The sequence below is a fragment of the Petaurus breviceps genome, unplaced genomic scaffold (genome assembly GCF_028583685.1).
Source record: "Petaurus breviceps papuanus isolate PSGF00001 unplaced genomic scaffold, PetGlider_PUasm1.0 176, whole genome shotgun sequence".
NCBI lineage: Eukaryota > Metazoa > Chordata > Mammalia > Diprotodontia > Petauridae > Petaurus > Petaurus breviceps.
Genome location: NW_027185771.1, coordinates 3,579,652 through 3,602,037, shown reverse-complemented (window position 1 = coordinate 3,602,037; position 22,386 = coordinate 3,579,652). Strand labels below are relative to the sequence as shown.

Below are 22,386 nucleotides of genomic sequence, written 5' to 3'. Positions count from 1 at the left end.
GGTAGAGCTGTGTTGGTAGGAAGGATGTTTTGGGGAGACTGAACTGTGTTCTACAGGGTTTTGTAAGCCCCTTGGCTGATGATGGGACTGCAATTTTCCAGTTGAGCCTGGAATGCATTATACTATCAAACCAGGCATTCTGGAGAAGCCGGTTTGGGGTGCCCCTCCTCCCCCAGAGGGTGGAGTTTAGGGAAAAACCTGAGGCACCAAGAGAAAGGTCTTGGGATTGTTGGTGACCTGTGCTGCTGAGATTTCCTTTTGATCTCTTACTTAGAGCTAGGAGGGAGGTACCACAGAGAATAGGTTAGGGGTAGGGAAACTTGTGAAGTTTCAGCTGGTGAAGTCAAAGGGCCTCACTTGAGGACCTGAAGGGCCACATGTGGCCTTGAGGCCTGTTAAGGTCATCTTGCTTAGCTTGGAAGAACATTTCTCCTGGGGAAGCAGCAGGCCCAGTGCAGTGCAGTGGAGAGAGTGTTGAGTTTGCTTGTTAGTGAACCTAAAGCTACAAAGGGGTGTGGTTGTCATAGAAAGTGCCTTTTAGCTCCAAGTCTAGGATGGTCACATTGTGTGCTTTTCTCTCCCCCGTTCTTCCTGTGGTCCCAGAGTAATTAAGTACCCATAGGCCCAAGTGGAGCATCCAGATGGTATAGTAGATAGATAAGAGTGCCCAGCCAGGGGTGGAGAAGACTTGTCTTTCTGAGTTCAAATCTAGGCCGTGTGACCCTGGGCAAGTCACTTAACCCTGTTTGCCTCAGTTTCCTTATCTGTCAAATGAGCTGGAGAAGGAAATGGCAAATCACTCCCATATCTTTGCAAAGAAAACCTCAAATGGAATCATGAAGAGTCAGACATGACTAAAAAGGGACTGAACAACAAATTGCCGGGTTGTTATGAAGATCAAACAATATTTGCAATGTGCTTAGCATAGTATCTGACACATAATAGGTACTATATAAACGCTTACTCCTCTTCTTGGGAATACAGATAATATGCAAAAGAAAGACTATCCTTGCCCTCCTGGAGCTTACACCAAAAGGTGAGGAGTGGGTAGGAATACCCTGAGGAGGCATGCTGGAGAAGGAAGTCCACAGTCAGGATCAGGGCCCAGAGAAGAACAGTTGTGGTTTGTCCTTCTGTCCTTGAAGAGGACTGTGATGTCTGGGAGGTGATGCCATGACATGCCAGAGAATTGGATTTAAGTGAGAGAGATGCAGAGTCACCAGCCTCACTCTCTCCTCGGGAGCCATCTGGGTCCAGTGGCCAGATGTGAGTCGGGACAACTGGCAATGGCTAGCCTGATCACTTTCTTCAAGATGGAGGTACTGGGAGGAGCCCAACAAATCAGAGGAAGCTTTTTCAAGGGTAGAGTGGCAGAGAAAGTCCAGAGTCTATAGGGAGGCGAGAAGGAAATACACTTCATGAATGTACAAAGGTGTAAAAGGCCAGAGATGGACCGTTACATAGGGAACCTGGGAAGTTGGCCAATAGATTTTGGATTATAGATTATGTTTGGGGGGTGGGGAAAGGGTAATATAAAGTTAGGTTGTCAAGAATTTTAAATGTCTTACAAAGGAGAAGTTTCTATTTTCATCCTAGAAACATCAGGAGCTTTTTGTTCTGGGGACAGTCATGGGTCTGACCTTTGTTTTTTGTTTTTGTTGGGGGGGAGGCATACAGTGCCAACCCCCCCCCCCCCAAGCTGGGGAATTTGTCAGAAGCCTCCTGATATCCTGCCCCTCCCTTATTACTGGGCATTTTGTAGTGCTCAGCCTCTAATCAATCGGTCAGACCAGCTAAGAATATTAGAGTTGAAAGAAACCCAGATTTCATCATGTTCAGTCTAATCCTCTTAGTTTAGGAATGAAGCTTTTGGTGGGGAAGTCTGTTGTTCAAGGTTCCTGCTACCCAACTCCTCAGTTAGTGGGAGGAAGGGGTCCTGGGATAGTATAGAGGAAGATAGGGTAGGAAAGACTGGGCTTTGTCACTGGGCTGAGCTCACATCTTGCAGTGTACTTGGACAGTAGGATTCATGATCATTTATTGCCCTTGGAAATTTTGATGAACTGATTAATCATTCTTCACAGGTTTTAAGTTACTCTAAACTATGGTATCTTTAGCCAGAGTTACTCAGAAAGTGAAGGGGACATCTAGTCCAGCCCCTCATTTTACCAGTGAGGAAACTGAGATCTAGAGAAATTTTAGTGATTTACCCAAGATCACAAAGCATGATCAGAGGTGGGATTTGAATCCAGGTCCTGTACCCATAGGAAGGGGTTGGACTAGGTCTCTAAGACACCTTCTGGAGCTGGTTCCCATGATCCTCCAACTTGATTCCCAATCAGAGCAGTTTGCTGCTGTGGAAGTGGTTATTTGGAGAGCAATGAATACATGGCCAGCTAGGTAATGGAGTGGAAAGAATTCCTGACCTGGAGTCAGGAAGACCCAGTTCAAATTCTGTCTCAGACACTCACTAGCTGTGTGACCTTGGGCAAGTCACTTAACCCTGTTTGCCTCGGTTTCCTTAGCTGTCAAATGAGCTGGAGAAGGAAATGGTAAGCCACTCCAGTGTCTCTGCCCAGAAAGAGTCACAAGAAAGGGTCACAAAGAGACTGAAAAGCTTGACAAGTAGCAATAAAAGAGCAGAGCAGCATCATTCCGATTAGAGTCATTGAGAACTTGGAGGTTGCTTGTGCTTGTCTTAAATGCTTCATGGGCTGTGGACAGTTAGAACTTCAGTGTGCTTGTGGACTGGACCAAGTGCATGGCAGACAGGTCAGGTTGCACAACCAGTTTCTCGAACGTTTAAGGAAACCCCAGCCTGTGAAATAACAAAGTGTTTTAGGTGATGCAAAATAATTGATGACTGCACATTTTCTTATTTCCTTACTTGATTTTAGAAACGAGAGAGGTTTTATTTGAGTTCACAAACTAACCTTTCTAGTTAATTTTTTGAGGCCAGTATTCAAATTAGCTTGTTTTCTCTGTTGGGCTGAGCATAAGCCCACAGACAGCAGCAGACAGCTGGGCCCGAGAAGATGCTGGATGGCAAGGAGAAATCTGCATGAGGAGATAATGGAGATGTATGTGCAATTTCATTTTTGTATCAGGCTTATTAAGATTCTCAAGAGTCTTGTCTCTGTCCAGAAGGGATTCTGCCTTCCGTGAAACATTTGCTTAGATGAATAAGGCTTCACTGTATGGCTATGGAAAGGAAAATATGGATTTGGCATTAAAATTTAAATCAGCCGGAGTTCAAAAGATGTATAAAGCATTTTAGAGATAAAGCCAACCCTCAGCTGGGATTTATTAGTGGCATTTATTTAGTCATGGACCTGAAGAGATACCTACCTTTCTTGCCTCTAAGGACAATCCACAAACTAGTTCTCCATTTTCTTTTAAATCAGTCAACGAGCATTTATTTAGCAAGTAGTTGGCACTCTGTCAAGGGGCTGGGGCTACACAGACAGCCTCTTCACCTTCGATCTGGGCCCGTAACAATGTTTACTTTTACCACCTAGAAGGAAAAGCAAAAATATAACCAGTCTGCTTCTTGGGAGGAGATGGAGCTTTGTGCTGAGCTTTGAAGGAAGCTAGGGATTTTAAGAGGTGGAGGGGAGTTCATTTAGAGTAATAATTCTACATGGGTTTAATTTCAACTCCTGGTCTTCTGGCGTGGGGGGGGGGCGCAGGGAGCAAAATTAGAATTTTAATACCTTGTTTTCTTTGCAATTCTATGTGGTTTATGCATTTAAAAACATGATTCTGAGAACAGGCCCACAAACTTCACTGGATTGCTTTCCAAGGGGTCCATGACATAAAGACGTCAGTCTCTACTTTGAGCCTTTCATTTTCTATGAGCCTTAATATAATCTCTTAACATAAATCCTACCAGCTCCCTAAAAAATGTTGAGCACCAAACCCAGCCAGGTCTGATCACTCACTATAACTGATAAGTCATCTGCTCATACCCCCTCAGGTGGGTGAATAACCAAAGGTGGGGAGATCATTCTCTTACTATAGTGAAATGACTCACCTTCAGCTAATGAGAGTTTCTAGCTTGGGAACTGTGAAATGGCTAAAGCAGAAACCTAGTGCTGACTCACGCCTCTGGCCAATATAAAGTGTCTCTGTGGTGCTAGCAAAGGGAAAACGAAGTTGTATGTGAGCTGTAGGGGGAGTGTCTTTGTGGATTTTGAGAAGACAGGAGGACACAGCATAAGGTTCTATGCCTGGTTTCATTCCATAAAGCATCTATGTAGAAATCCTTCTTTGGATTTTACATTTTTTTCCCCTGATTTTTCTCATTTTCAATATATTCCTCCTAGAAATAGAAATGCTTTACCTCAATGACTTTGGAGATAGGTCTTTAAAGAACTGCCCTGTGGTCAGTGTGGGGGGAATGGGTTTGGGAGAACTTTGCTAGAACAGGTCTAGCCTGTATGTACACAGGTTTACCAGACCCAGGGTTCTCTCCATGCCTCAGTGAAACTTTGGAGAAAAGAACTGTAATAAAGGATTTTAAAGTAAACATCAAAAAAAGCTTCCTGGACGTTGAAGGAAGGATAATTGATGCAAATTAGCTTATATCTGTAACACCCTGACCTCAGCAGTTTCCATAAATATGCTTTATTTCACTGCTATCCTGATAGAATGATAACGTCGCTGCTTTAAGTCATATCTGGTTTCTTTTTTTTAGCCCAAACATTTGAGTGAATGGGCTTCAGTTGTGCCCTACTGTTTCCTTCATAATCCTGTGTATTTTGTTTTCTGCATTTAAAAACACAAGTCTGAGAAGGCGTCCAGAGCCTTCATAAGGTGGTTAAAGGGGTTTGGGGGAACCCCCTAAGAGTTCAAAGCACCTAAGTCTTTACCATGGCCTGTAGCAATGATTTATGCCTTCTAATGTTAAGTTTATTTTTGTTTTTGTTGGATAATTGTTCCCTCCATGATTTTGATGGCAGAAAAAGTAAAATATTTACACCTCCCTCATTTATAGCATGTTGGGTCATTTCAGTCAATGACCAACTCTCGTGACCTCATTTGGGGTTTTCTTGGCAAAGATACTGGAGTGGTTTTCCATTTCCTTCTCCAGCTTGTTTTACAGATGAGGAAACTGAGGCAAACAGGGCTAAATGACTTGCCCAGGGTCACATTCAGCAAGTATCTGAGGTTGGACTTGAACTCAGGTCCTTCTGACTCCAGGGCCACTGAGTACTCTATCCATTTCTGCACTATCCTCTGTGACACCTAGCTGCCCCTCACATAACATAGTAGGCACTATATCTTTGGAGGCTGGTTTGGATTGAATGAAAACATGGTCTTGTAGCCTCACCTCTAATTTAATAATAATAATGATAATGATAGCTGGTACTTTAAATATATGTATGTGTGTATTTATACATATATACAAACATGTACACACATATATATGTATATGTTGATCCTTAAAGCAACCCTTTGAGGTAGGTGCTACTGCTACTATCCATTTTACAGATAAGGAAACTGAGGCTGAGAGAGGTTAAATGACTTTGCCTGGGGTCACACAGCTTGGAAGGGTCAGAGGCAAGATTCAGACTTTGGTTTTCTTGACCTTATGCACTCCCAACATTTTATTCACTGTGCCACCAAAGTGCATCATATTTAAATTTGTCCTTCCGACATTTCCAGGATGGGCTTCTGTCTCTTCTGTCCAAGGCATAGTTCCCAAAGATCCTCCTGGATCATGGATTAAAGGTCATGCTCATAGGATTTAGAGTTGGAAGTTTCTGTAGCTATGGAGTATTTATTTATTTATTTAATCCTGTTACCCCATTTTACACATGAGGACAATGAAACCCACAGTGGTGGGAAGTAGAAGAGATGTTTTGAACTCAAGTCCTCCAAAGCCAGATTCAATGTTCTTGCCACTTCATCACTTATCTGTCCTCAGGAAAGGTGCCAAGGCAGTGGCCCTAGCCATCTTCCTCTCCTCAGCATCATCCATAGGAATTACTTGTTGGCAAGATCCCGAAGAGAAGCCCTTCCCGGTCTGTTCAAAACATGGCAGCGTCTTTGTCTTTTAATTAGCTGCCCCATGTCTCTGTTCACAGGACTCATGCTCAGATCTATAGTCATCGGTTGTGGTATTCCTTATGATGATAAGCACATGAGCTTTTTCTTTATGTAAGATGCTGGATATGGGGGTGCGTAGTCATGCACATACAACCCAACCGTGTAATTAGGTGGAGCCGTGTCACATCCTCTCCCCTTTAATAAAGCAGGGCTGGTGTGGAGATCTGATGAATGGCACCCTTCTGCCTTCAGCTGCCTTCCAAAGGTGGTGATTTGTGTTGTGGCCACCTGGCATTTCATCCATGTGTGATTTCTCCTGGTTAGGAAACTTCCCCTTTCCCAGGGTAGGTCAGCAATGGTTCTATGACTTACCATGAAGGCCCGGGGAAGCTTCTGGAACCTTTCTCAGAATCATGTTATGAAATGCACAAAATAAAACACACAGACTTACAAAGGAAATCAATGGTTAGTGAAAAGAAAGATGTAATTTTTTAAAATCTTAAGTTCATGGACCCCCTAAAATCTCTAAGTATAGAGCCTGTGTATGGTATCCATTGTACTAGGAGCTGTATAAGAAAGGTAATTTTTTTTAAAGCTTTATTGATATCTTGTTTCACTTAAAAAAATTCAATCTGTAAGCCATCCCTTATAGCAAAGAATCAAAAGTAAAAGGGAGGAGAATGAGAAGAGAACAGTATTCTATACTGATAGTTTCCCACCTTTGCAAAGGAAGGAACATTTTCTCAGATCTTTTCTAGGCCAATCCTGGTTATTATAATTATACAACCAGAGAAGTGCTTTTAAAAAAACAAATCACTGGTCAAGATTAAAACAGGGTGGAGTGGCATATAATGGAAGATCCTGACTTGGACTACTGCATAACCCACCTGTGGGACTTTGGACAATTCCCTTAAACTTAGTTTCCTCATCTATAAAATGGGGGAAAGGGGAAGGTGTTGAGCTAGGTGGGCTCCAAGATTCTTTCCAGCACCAAACCCTGTGTTTGGCATTTTAAAAGACACATACTCTTCTCTGTAAGTTACTTTTTTGTACATGCGTAATAATTAGAAAATTGTCCAATACTCTTCTGGATTAATGGTGCTCCTTCCTTGAGCTTTGCTGCACATTCCCTGGTGACCCTTGCTGGAACAGCCTGGTATGAATGACCTTGCTATGCATACAGTTTTCCCATAAACCAGAGGGATTCTGGGAACCACAGCCACCTGACTCCAGAAGAAAATGGACACTTAGAGATAACTGATGTATTATATAATCAAAATTGTGGCTTCTCAAACATCTTTGTCTAATGGCTTAATAGGGTGTTTTTGAAAGAGCACCTGAAGTTCTGTAGGTCCTAACCTCTCCTGACTCTTGATAAATGGTGACCTCTGTCCCCTGCCCACTAAGCAGAATTCAAGCATTAAGCATGAGAAGAGAAAGTATTTAAATCTGGCATTGATAGCTAGCTGGTTGCTTCATCCCACAGCATGACTGCTTTGCATTTAGTTAATGCATAATTCTCCTCTGAAATTGATTTTCTTGGCAGGAATCTTTGCTTCTGGCCCTCTTGGCTACTTTATTCTGAGCATCCAGAGATGCTCTGGGTGTTAACACTTAAAAAAGGGGTGGGGGAACTCTGGCTTAGACTAATTAAGGTTTCTGGTATCCCCCTGGTGGACCAGAAAACCTGTTTTGTCAGGATAAAACCTGGGAGCAAATGCCCTAGCATTTCCTAGGTGTTTTAGGTGATTTTATTTACATAAAGCACTTGGAGGGAGCTTCCTGTGCTATTTAAATTCCCCAAAGGACTTGTATAAATGGGCCTTGTCAAGTGTCAACATACTAACTGCACTGTCAGCAATTCAGTCCATCCAGCTGCAGCTGAAACATAATGAGATACCGAGTGGTTATCTGTCTCAGACAACAAACAACTCCCATCTGGAATATGACACCCACTTTGGCTTCTTTTGTGCTGAGAATGAAAAGGTAGAGAAAGGCAAGGTAGGAGAGGGAAGGGGGATGTGCCTAGGACAAAGAACTGGCCTTAGGATGAGAATGATGGGCAGAATGAAACCCATCCTCAGTGACATAGAATTTGGCCACATATATTGATAAAGAAGCTAGTTGTGATGGGTTCTCTTTACTTGATATTTTTTTTTAAGTATATACTACATCAAAGATGGTACTTTCAAAGCTGTCCCGTTTGTCTGTGTTTCCTTCTGAACTTATTTTTTTCTTCTGGACATTTTAAAAAATGCTTTAGTGAGTCAGTTTTCTCCCCTTAGTGTTCTTAATATGAAAATTTCATCTTTCTCTAGAGTTTTAAGTACACAACCATTGGACAGAGTTGTCTGAGGACTGATATTGGTGCCATTTTATGGATGAGGGGAAATAGAGGCTCCCAGTAGAAATGACTTGACAAAAAGCTTCACACAGGTGGTATGTGAAATTGGACTTCAAACCCATTTGACTCCCAAGCCTAGTATTCTTCCTACTGTGAATATCAATTTTAAAGTCTGCAGAGTACTTTTCATCAACATTATATCATTTGGTCCTCACAATTTCCCTGTGGTGAAGATGTTATTAACATTCCCATTTTACAGATGAGGAAGCTGAGTCAGACAGAGGTTAAGTGATTTGCTCAGGGTCCCACACCTAGTAAAGGACCTAATAAAGGTTGTGAGCTCAGGTCTTTCTGACTCCCAAGTCCATTTCTCTACTGGGCCACCTGCCTGCTTCCCCCTGCCTGCTGGAGGGTTCAGAGAGACAGTAACTTGTTCTACATGGTATAAGGAAATAATAGTTTAACTGAATATTCCAAGGTTTTAACTCACAGTTCCCACTATGAAAGACCTTTAAGGGATCTCTGTGGTATGTAGTTTGGCTTAATCAGTTAAGAGTGAGTCTCCCTCTCTCCCCCTCCCCCTCTCTCCCTCCCTCCCCCTCTCTCCCTCCCTCCCCCTCTCCCTCTTTCTCTCTCTCCCTCCCTCCCCCTCTCCCTCTCTCTCTTTCTCTTTCTCCCTCCCTCCCCCTCTCCCTCTCTGTCTCTTTCTCTCTCTCCCTCCTCCTCTCCCTCTTCCTCTCTCTCAGGATTGGGTAAAGCAGCCTGTTGAACTTGGTTCTTTCCCTTCCCTCCCCCACCCCCCACTTTGATTTGTTACTCTCATTTATTTTAGGAGGGAGAAGGGTGGGGGAGTTGTGACCTAGGGCCATTAGAGATATTCTTAGAAGCTGAGATAAAAGAAAATACTGTTGACCTACCCCTACCCCTGAAGGCTTTAATGAGAAGGATAAGTGGCCTAGCCACAGCTTTAACCATACTGCTATAATACATAATATTCACTATTGCTGTGAGGGGAAGGAATCTCTTAAGGAGAGTGGGTGGGCCCACTTCCGAAAAGCCGAAAAGCCGAAACTCAGGACCACTGGTGTGCTTTCACTGTTGTTGCCGATGGGGAGGGCAGGCTGGTGACAATTATCCCATTTTTCAGATGAGTCTACCTAACACTTAGAAAGAATTTTAAGTGACTTGCTTGCCTAGGGTCTGGTAAGTGGTAAAGACAAGGCATAAAACCTAGGTCTTTTGTGCTTTGCCCCATTGCCAAAAAGAGATCATCAGCCAAGGTTGTCTGTCCACTCTTAGGGTATGCCATAGTGAAGACTTTTTTCTTCTGGTTATTGGTTGATGTAGCTGGTCATTGAGATTTCTGAAATTCCTGAAATTTTCCATTTCTGAAATGTTGTGATGCTGAGAGGCAGAATCATACTTCTTTTTTTTTTTTTTGGCTTTTTGGAGGGCAGTTGGGGTTAAGTAACTTGCCCAAGGTCACACTGCTAGTTTTTTTTTTGTTTTTGTTTTTGTTTTTCTGTTAAGTGTCTGAGGCCGGATCCAAACTCAGGTCCTCCTGACTCCAGGGCCAGTGCTCTACTCACTTTACCACCTAGCCACCCCCAAAATCATACTTCTTAAAAGAAGCTTTGAAAAAGCCCATCCTCTGTTTTGAATCAGGAAAAAGGAGGATTTTTCTTATTGGCCAAGGAATCATGGTACTTGTTGCTGTTAGTCAGCAGGACCTAAGAAGATTAATCCTAGATGCCAGCATAAAAAAATATATTGGGATGGCTAGGTGACACAGTGAATAGAGCACCAGCCCTGGAGTTAGGAGGACCTGAGTTCAGACACTTAACACTCACAAGCAGTGTGACCTTGGCAAGTCACTTAACCACAATTGCCCTCCCCCCCCCAAAAAAAATATATATATGTATGTATATATGTAGCCTACCTTCACCAATTAATAGGTCAGGCCTTGATCAGGTTCAGGAAACTTGCTTGAGGCAGATCCAATAGTCCAAGGGCAAGGGTTATGCCTGAAGCCATAGCAATTTTCAGAAAAGTCCAGGTCAAGAATCTCTTGGAAACAGGTAGACAGCATTCATCTAAGGAGCTCTTGGATGTTAAGTGGAAAGACTGAGAAGAGCAATGGTACTAGGAGAGAGAAAATCTGGATTCTAGCCCAATTCTACTACCAATTAGCTATGTGACTTTGGGCAAGTCACTTAACCTCTTTGAGCCTCATATAAAATAAGGATGGTGAAATAGTTGATCACTGAGGTCCCTTCCATTTCACTCAGCATCAGTTCATATAAATCTTCCCAGGTTTCTCTGAAGTCTGCCTGCTCATCATTTCTTCTATCACAGTGGTATTCCATTACTTTCATATACCACCACTTGTTCAGCCATTCCCCAATTGATGGACATCCTCTCAATTTCTACTTCTTTGCCACCACAAAGAGCTGCTATAAATATTTTTTTATATATTGGTCCTTTTCCTGTTTTTATGATCTCTTTGGGATACAGCCCTAGAATTGGTATTGTTGGGTCAAAGGGTATGCATATTTTTGTAGCACTTTGGGCATAGTTCCAAATTGCTCTCCAGAATGGTTGGATCAACTCACAGCTCCACCAGCAATGCACGAGTGTTCCAATTTTCCCACATCTTCTCCATCATTTATCATTTTCTGGTTTTGTCATGTTAGTCAATCAGATAGGTGTGTCTGGAGTCTATTTTGACATAATAGAACTGATAGAAACAAGCAGGGAGCTCTTTCCATCAAAAACCAGACAGACATGACCTGGGCGTAAGTGTATGAGTGCCGTCCCCTAAGTACTTAGGGGAGAGCATTCTGGTGGCCATAATCGGCTTTCTTAGCCCGGGTCTCCTGAGGGCTAGTGAGCTAGTGAGTCCCTCCAGTTCCTTCCAGGTACCCATGTAGGACTTGGTGCCCAGCACTCATTTTGGATTCCCCAGGGTAGTGTCTGTAACAAGTCCAGGGCTGAGTAATCCCTGGGGCTTCCAGCCAGAACCGCCTGTCAGTCCCATAATCTGCTAAATCTCTGGAATCCTGCTTTTACCATCCTTACATGTCCTCATACCTGGAGTGAAGAAGCGTTATAACTATTCATGCTTTTATTCATTCAGTGGTTTCATTAAGTTTTTGATTATGTGAATTAATTTGTCAGCTCTCTGAGGTTTTTCAAAGACTTGTGGAATACCTTCAAATGGCCATCGGAAATGGAAGAGAGCTTGGCAGTCTATCCCTCTCATTTTACAGATTAGGAAATTGAGGCCTGAAGAAGAGACTGAAGCTCCGGAGGAGGGGAATTATGTGTCCTAGTTATTCTAATTTAAGTAGCACAGCCAAGCTAGAAGCCCTGGTCTTTCCTCTCCACCCTACTGTCGAGAAGGGACTTGGCTACAGTAGAAGATAGGAATGAGGCCTTTGTGACTTTCCTGCATTCTCAAAAGCCTTGATCTTTTTATATTCCTTTTTCCCAAAGGAATAAAGTGTTAAACTCTCTTACCCTTGAGGCCCACTAAAGCCAAGCTGTTTCTGTAACTGCCTTAGGAAGCAATTGCATTTCATATAAATGCTCCATTGTTCTGAGTAGTAAAAAGTGATGCTAACATGCATTTTAGAAACTCCTTTAAAAGTTGTTGGACAAGTGAGTACTTGTTTTGGAGTCATCTGCAAATTCATGTGACCTAAAAAAAACCCCAAAGCATCATCTGTGGGAAACGCCCAGCCTCTGTAACTTTCTTTTCCAGCTGTTCTGTTGAATTGTTGTGGAATTTTGCTCCAAATGTCAGAAGCAGGGGGACCAGACTTTCTCCCAGAAGGCCAAACTCAAAAGCATTTCAAGCCTATTCTATATTTTGTTGAGGAAATGTTGATACTTAGCAAAAAAAAAAATATCATCGAATAGTTCCAAGATTTTTGAGTTCAACAAAAGCCTTCTAGTTTTTATGAAATTGTTGTCAGCAAACTTCTTTGTCACAAAAGTCCATTAACTCTTGGGGAGCTTCTGTTTTTAATTAATGCATGTTTGCATTGTGATGTTGTAGGGGCAACACAGCATAACCATCCCCGGAAAGGTTAACAGAGCCTTTATCTGGCTGCTCCTTTTTAAAAATTAGTTTGTGATCTTGCCTTCCCTTTGCCACTACTTTCTTTTCCTCTAAATTTAATGACTATCTTGTTGTTGCTGTTGGTTTGGTATTGTTTTGTGGGATCCACCAGCCCTCTGTTTCCATCTGTCCTATGCAACATCTGTTAATATGGAAAGATACAGAGAATGCCAGCTCTGAGAGCTTACACTGAGAGAACTTGGAGGCCTTACCTAAGAGGCAGTATGGGAAGAGTTCTTGGGTTTGGAATCAGGCAAGGCCTGTGTTTGAATCCTGCCTTTGGCCCTTGCCAGCTGTGAAATCATGGATGAGCATCTTCCTAGCTCCTAGCTCCCATCTCCGATGATTTCTAAATCATATTAGGATTTAGAAAGTCCTTCATGTCTCCTGCCTCATTTAATCCTCACCGCCCTTTGAAGGCAGGTACTGTCATTGTCCCCTATTTACAAATGAGGAAATGGACTGAGAAGGGTGAAGCTCCTAAGCCACAGTTTTGCTCATCTGTAAAATGGGGATAGTGTGGGAATCAACTGAGATCAGTATCATCTTCTTTTTTAATTGATGAAGCAACAGGAAGAGCCCTTTTAGCTGGTGGAACTACGTTGTTTGAGGTGTAGCTGGTTTTCCTTCACAGTCCTAATCTGCTCTTTGGGCCAGGGGAGTCCCCGACTAGAAGACGGGAGCTTTTCACTCACAGTGGTAATTCTGGGAGTTTTGCTCCAAGTTTCTGCTCATTGTTATCATCGCTGCTACCTCATTGCCTAAAGGTTTGGCATCTCCAGAGTTTACTCACTTGGCTGGAATGTGTGACACAGGAGTCACCCTGAACTGCCTGGAAATCCAACATAAAGGCTTCTTTAAGGGTTAGCCAAGAAAAGGTAGGAGGAAAAGGGAAGCCAGTAGATGAGGGAACTGGCCAGCTCTTAAGGCCATACAAGGTAGGGAATGGTGAGACAACAGGGTTGGAGATCAAATCTTAGGCTTTAGAGCTGAGGGCACAATAGAAATCCCTTTATTGATCAGAAAACTAAGGCCTTGGCAAGTGATCTGACACTGTCAGCCAGGTCCAGATTCCAGAGTCCATTTCTTGCTGCTGCCTCTAACTTGTCAATGAGTTCTATAGATAACTCCATATAAACTGCTTGTACTAAGTAGAGTAAAAAGAATGGCTGATCCAGATCACAGGAAAACCGTTACTAGTTATGGCGTGGTACAATGGAAAAAGATTGGGTTTGGGCCAGAGGACCTGGATTCCAATCTCCCCCTTTGCTGTTGACTGACTGACTTACTGAATGTTTAACCTTGAGTACATCCATTTAAACTTTCTTCTAGCTCCCAATTTCTTGTTCTATAATATAAGAGTTTTTGGACTCTTTGCTCTCTGAGGTTCTCTCCAGCTTTAAATCTATGAATCTCTGCTTGCAGAGTGATGTGAAGTCAGTTTGACTTACAGCTTTTGTGAATGACCTCTTGAGGGTTTGCAGGTCACTGTACTGTGTGGAAACCCTGCTGCGAGTGGAGGGGGGGGGGGGGAGAGGCTCAGTCCCCATTTCCCATTTATTGTGCCGTTGCACAACTATGTAAGCACGTAGTTTCCCCCCCTCCAGCCATACAGGTGTGGGATCTGAGGATGACTCTTCAGTATTGGGCCCAGAGCAAACCTTTTTGGCTCCAGAGGGCAGGTGGATCTCTGACTTCGGAGAGTAAGTGACTTAATTAAGTAAGCTTTACTGGGAAGGAGAAGAGGTAAACTTGATATAGGAATCCCTAGAAGAAGGAAGGACAGGTAGGTGACCCAGTGGATAGAACACCAGGTTTGGAAACAGGAAGACTCTATCTTCCTGAGTTCAAATTTGGCCTCAGACACTTAATGGCTGTGTGACCATGGGCAAGTCACTTAACCCTGTTTGCCTCAGTTTCCTCATCTATTAAATGAACTGGAGAAAGAATATATCAGGAAGATACTCCAGTATCTTTGCCAAATGGTATCACTAGAAGTCAGATACGACTGAAAATAGCCAAAAAACAAGAGGAAGAGGAAGAGGAAGAATGAGATGGTTTTCTTAGTGGCTTCCATCCTGGTAAGTGGGCTTCCTTCTTGTCCCTTGTACAAGATTTGTTCTTTGAACCGTTAGATAAATAGGTGGGCATTCTGTTCTGGTGGTGCTGGTGGTCATGAGCTATCAGGGATCTTTCAGACCAGCTCCTTTATTTTACAGGTAAAGGAAACATATCCCAGGAAGGTTGTGACTTGCCCAGGGTCTCGCCACTAATAAACAGCAGAGCTGAGATTTGCACCCAAATCTAGTGTATTTTCCACTAAACCATAACATGCTGCTACTGGCAATAGCATTAATGATATCTCATCTCTGTATAAAGATGTTCAAACTGCTTTCATATTTGAACATGGAAATAAAGTAGGTAATGGTATCCTCATTTTACAGGTAAAGAAACACAGACCTATGAAGTTGAGACTTGCCCAAGGGCTCACAGCTAGTAAGTGCTGGAACTTGAACTATTCTCAATCTTGCCTGTAACAGCTGTATTTATAAGGAGTCTGATCAATTCAGACAGGCCAATGATTCATAAAACAACAGACCTTTATTGATAGGGTTCCTTTTATTATTTTTTTTCCTTTTGCATCATGACACTTTGAAACTCTCGCCCTTGTGAAACTCCCCTGGGTTGGGAGCAGGGGGCAAGGGGCACTCAGGGTAATGACACAACCAAGGAGGTTGGCAGAATCCCAGGCACAAAGTTCTTCAGGCCACAGCAGCAGGAGGAAGAGGGGTCAGCAGGCCAAGATGCCAACCGTGGGGTTGGCGCACCTGGGTTTTGCAAAAACTCTTGTCATTCTTCCTAGTGGGTGTGTGGGACCTCTGGGTCCTCAGCCATCTTCAGAGTAGAGGGTTTCTCAATCAAGTATGTCTCATTGATTTCCTGTCTCCAGTGGTATAGGTACACAGACAGTAGGGCTAACCTGGTGAGGCCCTGGCTGCCCAAGAACAAGATAAGGACCTTTCTTGAAAAGGGAAGGAAGAAAGGGGATGGCTATCACAAAGTCCCAGTAGGTGGTCCAAGGGTTTGGCCAGTTTTATGGCTCATTTTTGCATGTTGCCACATGGTTTTCCAGAAAGCTTTATCAATTTGCACTACCAATCAACATTTATTAAGGACCTACTATGTGTTTAAATTAGCACTGTGCTACTTTTAAAAGGAGAGTCAGTTGCTAGGGAGTTTACATCCTAGTCTTTTGAGTCAGAGGGGAAGGTAGGTACAGGTCTGGCCCTGTCATTCCCTCTTGAAAAACATGTCCATATAATGCATTGGTCGGTTAAAATATAAATTCCTTTGGCATGTAGCATTTAAGACTGGCCACCCATTTTATTTTACATTACTCTCTTTCATGGACCCTGTGTTCCAGTCTCACTGGATCTCAACATAGAGATTCCCACCTTGTTCAGTCCATCCCTTCTGCCTGGCCTACGTTTTCTCATCTCTGTCTTTCCAGATTTTCTTCTAGGCTCAGATGTTTCCTTTTCTAAGAAGTCTGCCCAGATTCATTCCTCTCGTCTCCTTCCACAAGCCTGTGTTCACCGCTTCTTTCTACTATTTTCTGGATCTCTTCTTTGCCCCGGTCACTGCCGACTTTGTCACACTTCTCTGCAGAGCTATTTTATTTTTTTTATTTTTTTATTTTATTTTATTTTATTTTATTTTTAAAGCAATTGGGGTTAAGTAACTTGCTCAAGGTTACACGGCCAGGTGTTTCTGGGTAGGTGCTAAGTGTCTGAGCCCGGGATTTGATCTCCAGCAACACTGGAGCCGGTGCTCTTACTCGCTGTGCTACCTGGCCGCCCCTATTTTATTTTTTTTAATATATATATATTTGCTCTTTGGAGGGGGCAGGGCAGGGCAATTGGAGTTAAGTGACTTGCCCAAGGTCACAGGACTTTGTAATAGTAAGCATTAAGTGTCTGAGGTTGGATTTGAACTCAGGTCCTCCTGATTCCAGGGCTGGGGCTCTATTCACTGGGCCACCTAGCCACTCCGATATTTTCTGCTCCCTAGTATAATATGAGGTCTTTGAGGGAAGGACCATTCATATTTTTTTCTTGGCAGTGCTTTGCACATGGCTTGATACAAGCCAAGTCAATGAGTATTTATTAATTGTAGTATTAATAATGAATTTTTTGTTAATACTGTCTAACATGGATAAGCAGCTAAAGGATATAGTCATTAGGGCACTGGACTCTGGGTTGAAATACTGCCTCAGATACTGCTTTGCTCAATGATCCTGGATAAGTCAACTGACCTTGCTGGGCCTCAGTTTCTTCATTTGTTAAAATGAGAGTGTTGAACTTGATGGTCTCTCAAGGTCCCCTCCGATTTTAAATCTAAGGGCCAATGATTTGCGTAATGCTTTGCTTATTGTGTGTGTGTGTGTGTGTGTGTGTGTGTGTGTGTGTTGGTTTTGGGGGATTTTTGGTTTTGTTTTTCCATTTAAAGCCCATGGCTTTTTGCCGAAATATTATTCTCCCTAGTTTGCAGCTGAGAGGTGGAGGTTGAATGAAGCTGGAACCCTGCCCAATAAAATAAAACCAGCCAGGCATGCACTCAGAACCTAGCATGAGCTGAGACAGAAGCCTAGGTGGAGAATGTTGCTGCCAAGGGTCAGCGATTTCATCTGTGTGAATCTTGTTCTTGCTAAGCAGATTGTGACCACCCCATGCCCTGACAGGTGGCACTCTGTTTATGAAATTCACCTGGCAGCAAAACTTAGGTTGGTCCAGGGATGAGAGAGTCAGCTTTACCTGGTCGGTATGGGAGGAGGCCACAATTTCTGCTTCATTTTATTTTGATAAGTAGTGTAATATAGGGGGAAAAGGAATAAGTATGGAGATCTGGAGACTCGATTTGAATTACATATCAGATACTGCCAAGTATATATGTATCTTAAGTTCATTTAGCATGTTTGTGGTATGACTGTGTAAGTTGGTAACTTCTCGGAACCTTAATTTCCATATCTGTAAAATGGGGGCATTAATAGCACTGACCTGCCATATTTACCATGAGACTCAAGTAAGGTAACGTGTAAAAAACATCTTGCAAACCTTGGAGTATTATATAAATGCTAGCTATTGCTGTGTTTGGTTTTTGTCAAATGAGCCATGTTCATGGTGGGGTCTGTTTCTGGATTGCAGCTGATGTGGGTGGTGGCCATAAATAACTTTCTTTGTACAAGACTGTTTTATAAAACTTGTTAAATTACTCAGAAAATAAACTCCCCATTCCCAAGGTCACATGGTTGCCTTCTGTCAAGTAGGAGGTCTTGATGGGGTTCAGGTGGGTTGCCCGTGAGAGTTTCTAAAGGCAGCTTTGTTATATGCTGGAGAAGAATTCCTTATGCATAATGTGAGATTCCAAGTGGCTTATCTCAGACTGAAAAAAATGTTTGGCGTTAAAAAGCTGGATGATTGAGAAAACTTTGATTCATTTTTGTTTATAAAACATGGTGACCTAAAGTGAATATCCTTGGATCTCAATATTGGACCCCAAAGCCAAACTCTTCTATTTGTGTGACTGTCTGGCTTTCTTTATTCCCTTCCTCCCTGAAGTAGGGCTTGGTGGTCTCCATTACACATTCCAGGAAGTTGAAGGGTGGGAAGGGGTATCCTACACTTTTAAATTTTTTCTTTAATTTACTTAAGTTTTTCCATTATCCACCCTACACCTTACAAGAGAACTCTGAAAATTGCTTTTCCAGTTACTACCTTGGAAAGCTTTTTCTGGGTGCTCCTCAGGTCCATGAAATTGGGTCAGAATTATCAGAGGCCTTTTCAAGAACTAACATTTTCCAAGTCTACCAATTTTTTCATCATGGGGCCATCCACCAAGAGAGACTACTGGGTAATTAGTTATTAGTGCTTGGATCGGTTTAGCCTGGCAGGAAATTTTCCTGGATTTTTGTTCACAAAAGGCCAAAGTAGTTAGATGACCTACATTTGAATTCTGGCTCTATTAGAACCTTTGTGGCCTTGGACAAGTCACTTAGCTTCTCTGGGTCTGAGTTTCCTCATCTGTAAAAAAGCAGGGCTTGACCCTCCAATGAGATAATATTTGTAAAGGGTGTAGCCTAGTAACTGGCACGTAGAGCTTACCAAAGGCTATTCCTTCCCTCCATTGAAAGCCCAGTTCCTGAGCTCTCCTCTTGTGTCCGTTTCTCCCTCTCTGTTTATCTTAATATGAATAATGTTAGAGACAGATGTCTTTGCTTGTCACTTGTACAATTTCAAGGTGACCCAGATAAGCTTTGAAAGCTGGTCTGTGTCTGGTAATGCTCTGATCTTGTCTTTAAAGCTATGTCTGTTCCTTTTGTGGGTGAGGCTATGAGTGTTAAAATGCCAGGAAATTCAACAATTTATTTTATGTTCATTGTGGGAAGACTATCCTAAAACAGGTAAAACCAATATATAATGCAAACTTTGTGTGTGGGAGCTATGCTAAAGACACTGCTTCCCCGAGATTCCATTATTCTTCCTCTACCCCTCCTCCACCTGGCTTTCACCAGGCTATGTCCAGGCCTCCTTACTCTTTCTACTCATCCATCAAATGAGGATGGTTTCAGAGGCTAGGAGCTTGTAAATGAACAGAGACTTGAGTTGCCCACTCACTCACATTCCATTGGTGAGGAAAAACTGAAGGTCAAATCCAGAAAGTAGCAATGTTTCAAAGCCCCTCCCCTTGACCAAAAGACTTTAATTAATTTGGATGACACTGTTTTAGATCATTTCTATGCTTCTGATGTGTTCTATTGAAATAACTTGAGGAATTTCAAGTAATTCAGTTTGTATTCGATTGAGGAAATAGGGGATAGGGTAGACTTTGCCCCCCAGCAAATGAAGTGATGCATATATCCCAAGTGTGCCTGTAAAGGATCCCACCATTTAAAAAACAAACCAAAAACCTCATACATTCGTGTGGGGCTGATTAGATAATAACAGATAGCCTTGATAGAGTATTTAAAGGTTTGCTAAAGACTTACACTCTGTTGATCTTCACTACAACCCCAGGAGGTGGATGCTGTTTTTATTTTCCCCAAATTGCAGAAAATTGAGGCTGAAAGAATTACCTGCCAGTAAGTGTCTAAGTCAGGATCTGACCTCTGGTCTTCCTGATTCTAATCACAGCTGGTGCTTTATCCGTTATGTCACTCAGAGGCCTGATAACTAGCATCAATGTTATGCTTTAATGTTTGCAAAGCCTTTTACATATGTCATCTCATTTGTTTCAACCACCTTGTTAGGTGGGTACTATTATTATCCTTGTTCGACAGATAAGGAAACTGAGGCCCAGGTCAAGTGACTGTCCAGGGCTAAACAAGTGTCTGAGACACCATTCAAACTCGGTTTTCCCTGACTCCATTGTGCCTCTGTAGCTGTCATCATTTACTATGGGATTTCTCCACTGAAAATTGGTAGGGGGTAGATTATGCAGTCATTTTACTCCATTTTACAGATGAAGAATGGGAATCTCAGAGAGGGGTGAAATGATTTGCCTAGCCAGTCTTCAGATCAGGCTTCCTAGCTTCCATATCACATACTTCTCTCAGATGGACTGCATTACAATTGGTAGTTTTAGAGAAGGCCCAACCATTTGCTGGCCTCCTGAGACAGCTTTTGAAGCTGTTGTCCTACCCTGGGCAGGGTTAATCAGAATTCCCCCACAACTTTGGAGTCCTTCTCCTCTCTTCCCACCTATTTCTTACTTATCTCCCCAACCATCAGCAGAAAGGGTTCAGGTTTCAAGGAAGGGAGGCTCCCACACTGGATCTGGAAATTCCGGTTGAGGCTGCTCTCTCCTTGGGGCTGGGGGGCAGGGTAAGAGACTCCCCTCTCCATTTTTCTATGGGGTGGGGCCTTGACTAATAGGGCTGAAAAGGGCTTTAGAGTTAGGTGCTTCAGTGACATTCTTTCCAAAGCTCTTGCCTTTTCTGGGACTGTTGAGTTCTTAACCAAACAACCACAAGGGTTCCCTCTTACTTTCATTTCCTTCCACTGCTGGTTGTGGCAGGAATCAGCAGGTGGAGCCAGATTGGCTGGTATGAGAAAGCCACCAGGTGCGGTTCCATGGCCCTTTCTAATACCGTGACTCTCACTTGTGAAAGCTTTTTCAGCCCACAGCCCAAGCTATTTCCTCAAATCCTTCTTGCCAGCCACTTCAAAGCTACTGGCCCACTTTCTAGGGGCCTCATTACCCCTTCTCCTGGCTTGGTAGCTCTTCTACAGATAGCAGAGAAATGAAATGAATTCCAGAACTAGGTTGAGTTGTAGACATATTCAGAGCTGATATGAGGTACAAGGCATGGTTTCTGACTTGTTATAAATTATGCCTAATGAATGAGCCCCAGGGACTGGTGGTAGACAAATTCAGAGCTAACATGGGAGACAAGGTAGGGTTTCTGACTTGTTATAAATTTTGCCTAAAGAAAGAGTCAAATCATTAGTGAAGGAATTAGGGATGGATGGGACCAGAAGTTCTTAACTTGAGGTTAAGAACTTTTTTTAAAAACCCTTTGACAGACGTTTTCAATATGATTGGTTTCTTTCATGTGTCTTTTTTTTAATGGATAAAAAAAGCAGGATTTTGAAATAGGGGTTGCTGGAGGGGGGCTTATGACATAAGAAAGGTTTAAAACCCCTGGACCCTCTTTTCAGAGCAGGAAACAGACCCAGAGGTGGACTTGGCACAGGATGGAGAACCCAGAATCAAACCAGATTCTTTCCACTGCCGTGTTTGTGTTTCTCTTGGTATCATACAATCTCTGCCTTCAGAGGCTGGTCCTAAAACAATGCTGAAAATGGTTGTAAGGTAAAAGGGTCAGGTCAATCCTTGCGTCCAGTTTGAAAATACTACAGGCCAAGTAGTAGTTTGTGATGGGGAAAATACTGAACTTGAACTCAAGTCCGGTCTTGGCTCTGACACTGGCAAAGTCCTTTAACTTCTGTGGGCCTCCATTTACTCATCTGAAATGAGGGAGTTGGACAAAAGAAAGGCTTGTTTTTGCTATGGATGTAGAGAAACATGGTTCTCTAGCTTCCAAACTATTGCCTAGGGGGACACCAGGTGGTGAAAAAAGGAACTGCAGCCAAAGTTTTCATAGGGAATTTTTTTTTTTTTAAAAAACATTCAGTAACACCTGACCAGGTAGCAGAAAGGGAAGAGGCCTTCAGAATTAGAATGTAAAAGCAGTTTAATTTAACAGAAATTACAATGCAGAGAAGTTATAAGTACCTAGTAGCAATTTAGAGGGAAAAATAGATGCATGTTGACATCTCAGAATTTCAGTTACTTCAAAAAAAAAATAACCCTTGAAGTTAAGAACCCTAAACAGGGCCTACTTTGGTTCTCTCATGTTGATATGGTCCAGCCATATGATTTCTTTGGTACCGGTAACTTTTTTTTTTTTAAGCAGTTGGGGTTAAGTAACTTGCTCAAGGTTACACGGCCAGTTATTTCTGGGTGTGGTGCTGAGTGTCTGAGCCCGGGATTCAGTCTCCAGGTTGTCCCAACACTGGAGCCGGTGCTCTTACTCCCTGAGCCACCTGGCCGCCCCTTGGTACCGGTAACTCTTGGTGAAGAAATTCTACTACTGTAGATTGGAAATAATTTTCCACCTTAGAGTCTGAGGACATCATCTTGGGTACTGTGAGTTTGTGACTTGGGAAGTGTTGCATAGCTACTATGTGTCAGGGCTTGAACTCAGATCTTCTAACTTTCCACCCACCAAGTGACATTGCATGTCGTTATACATAGATAGGTTGGCTCAAGCCAATGTCATTAAAAAAAATTGATTTTGTTTTCCTAT

The 22,386-nt window shown here is 42.7% G+C and overlaps 1 protein-coding gene across 1 annotated transcript in view; it reads left to right on the top strand.

Annotated features, from left to right (window-relative positions):
- CDH1 (cadherin 1) overlaps nt 1-22,386 on the top strand; it is a 191,308-nt gene that overhangs the window by 139,890 nt on the left and 29,032 nt on the right. The gene's annotated exons all lie outside the window — the stretch shown is intronic.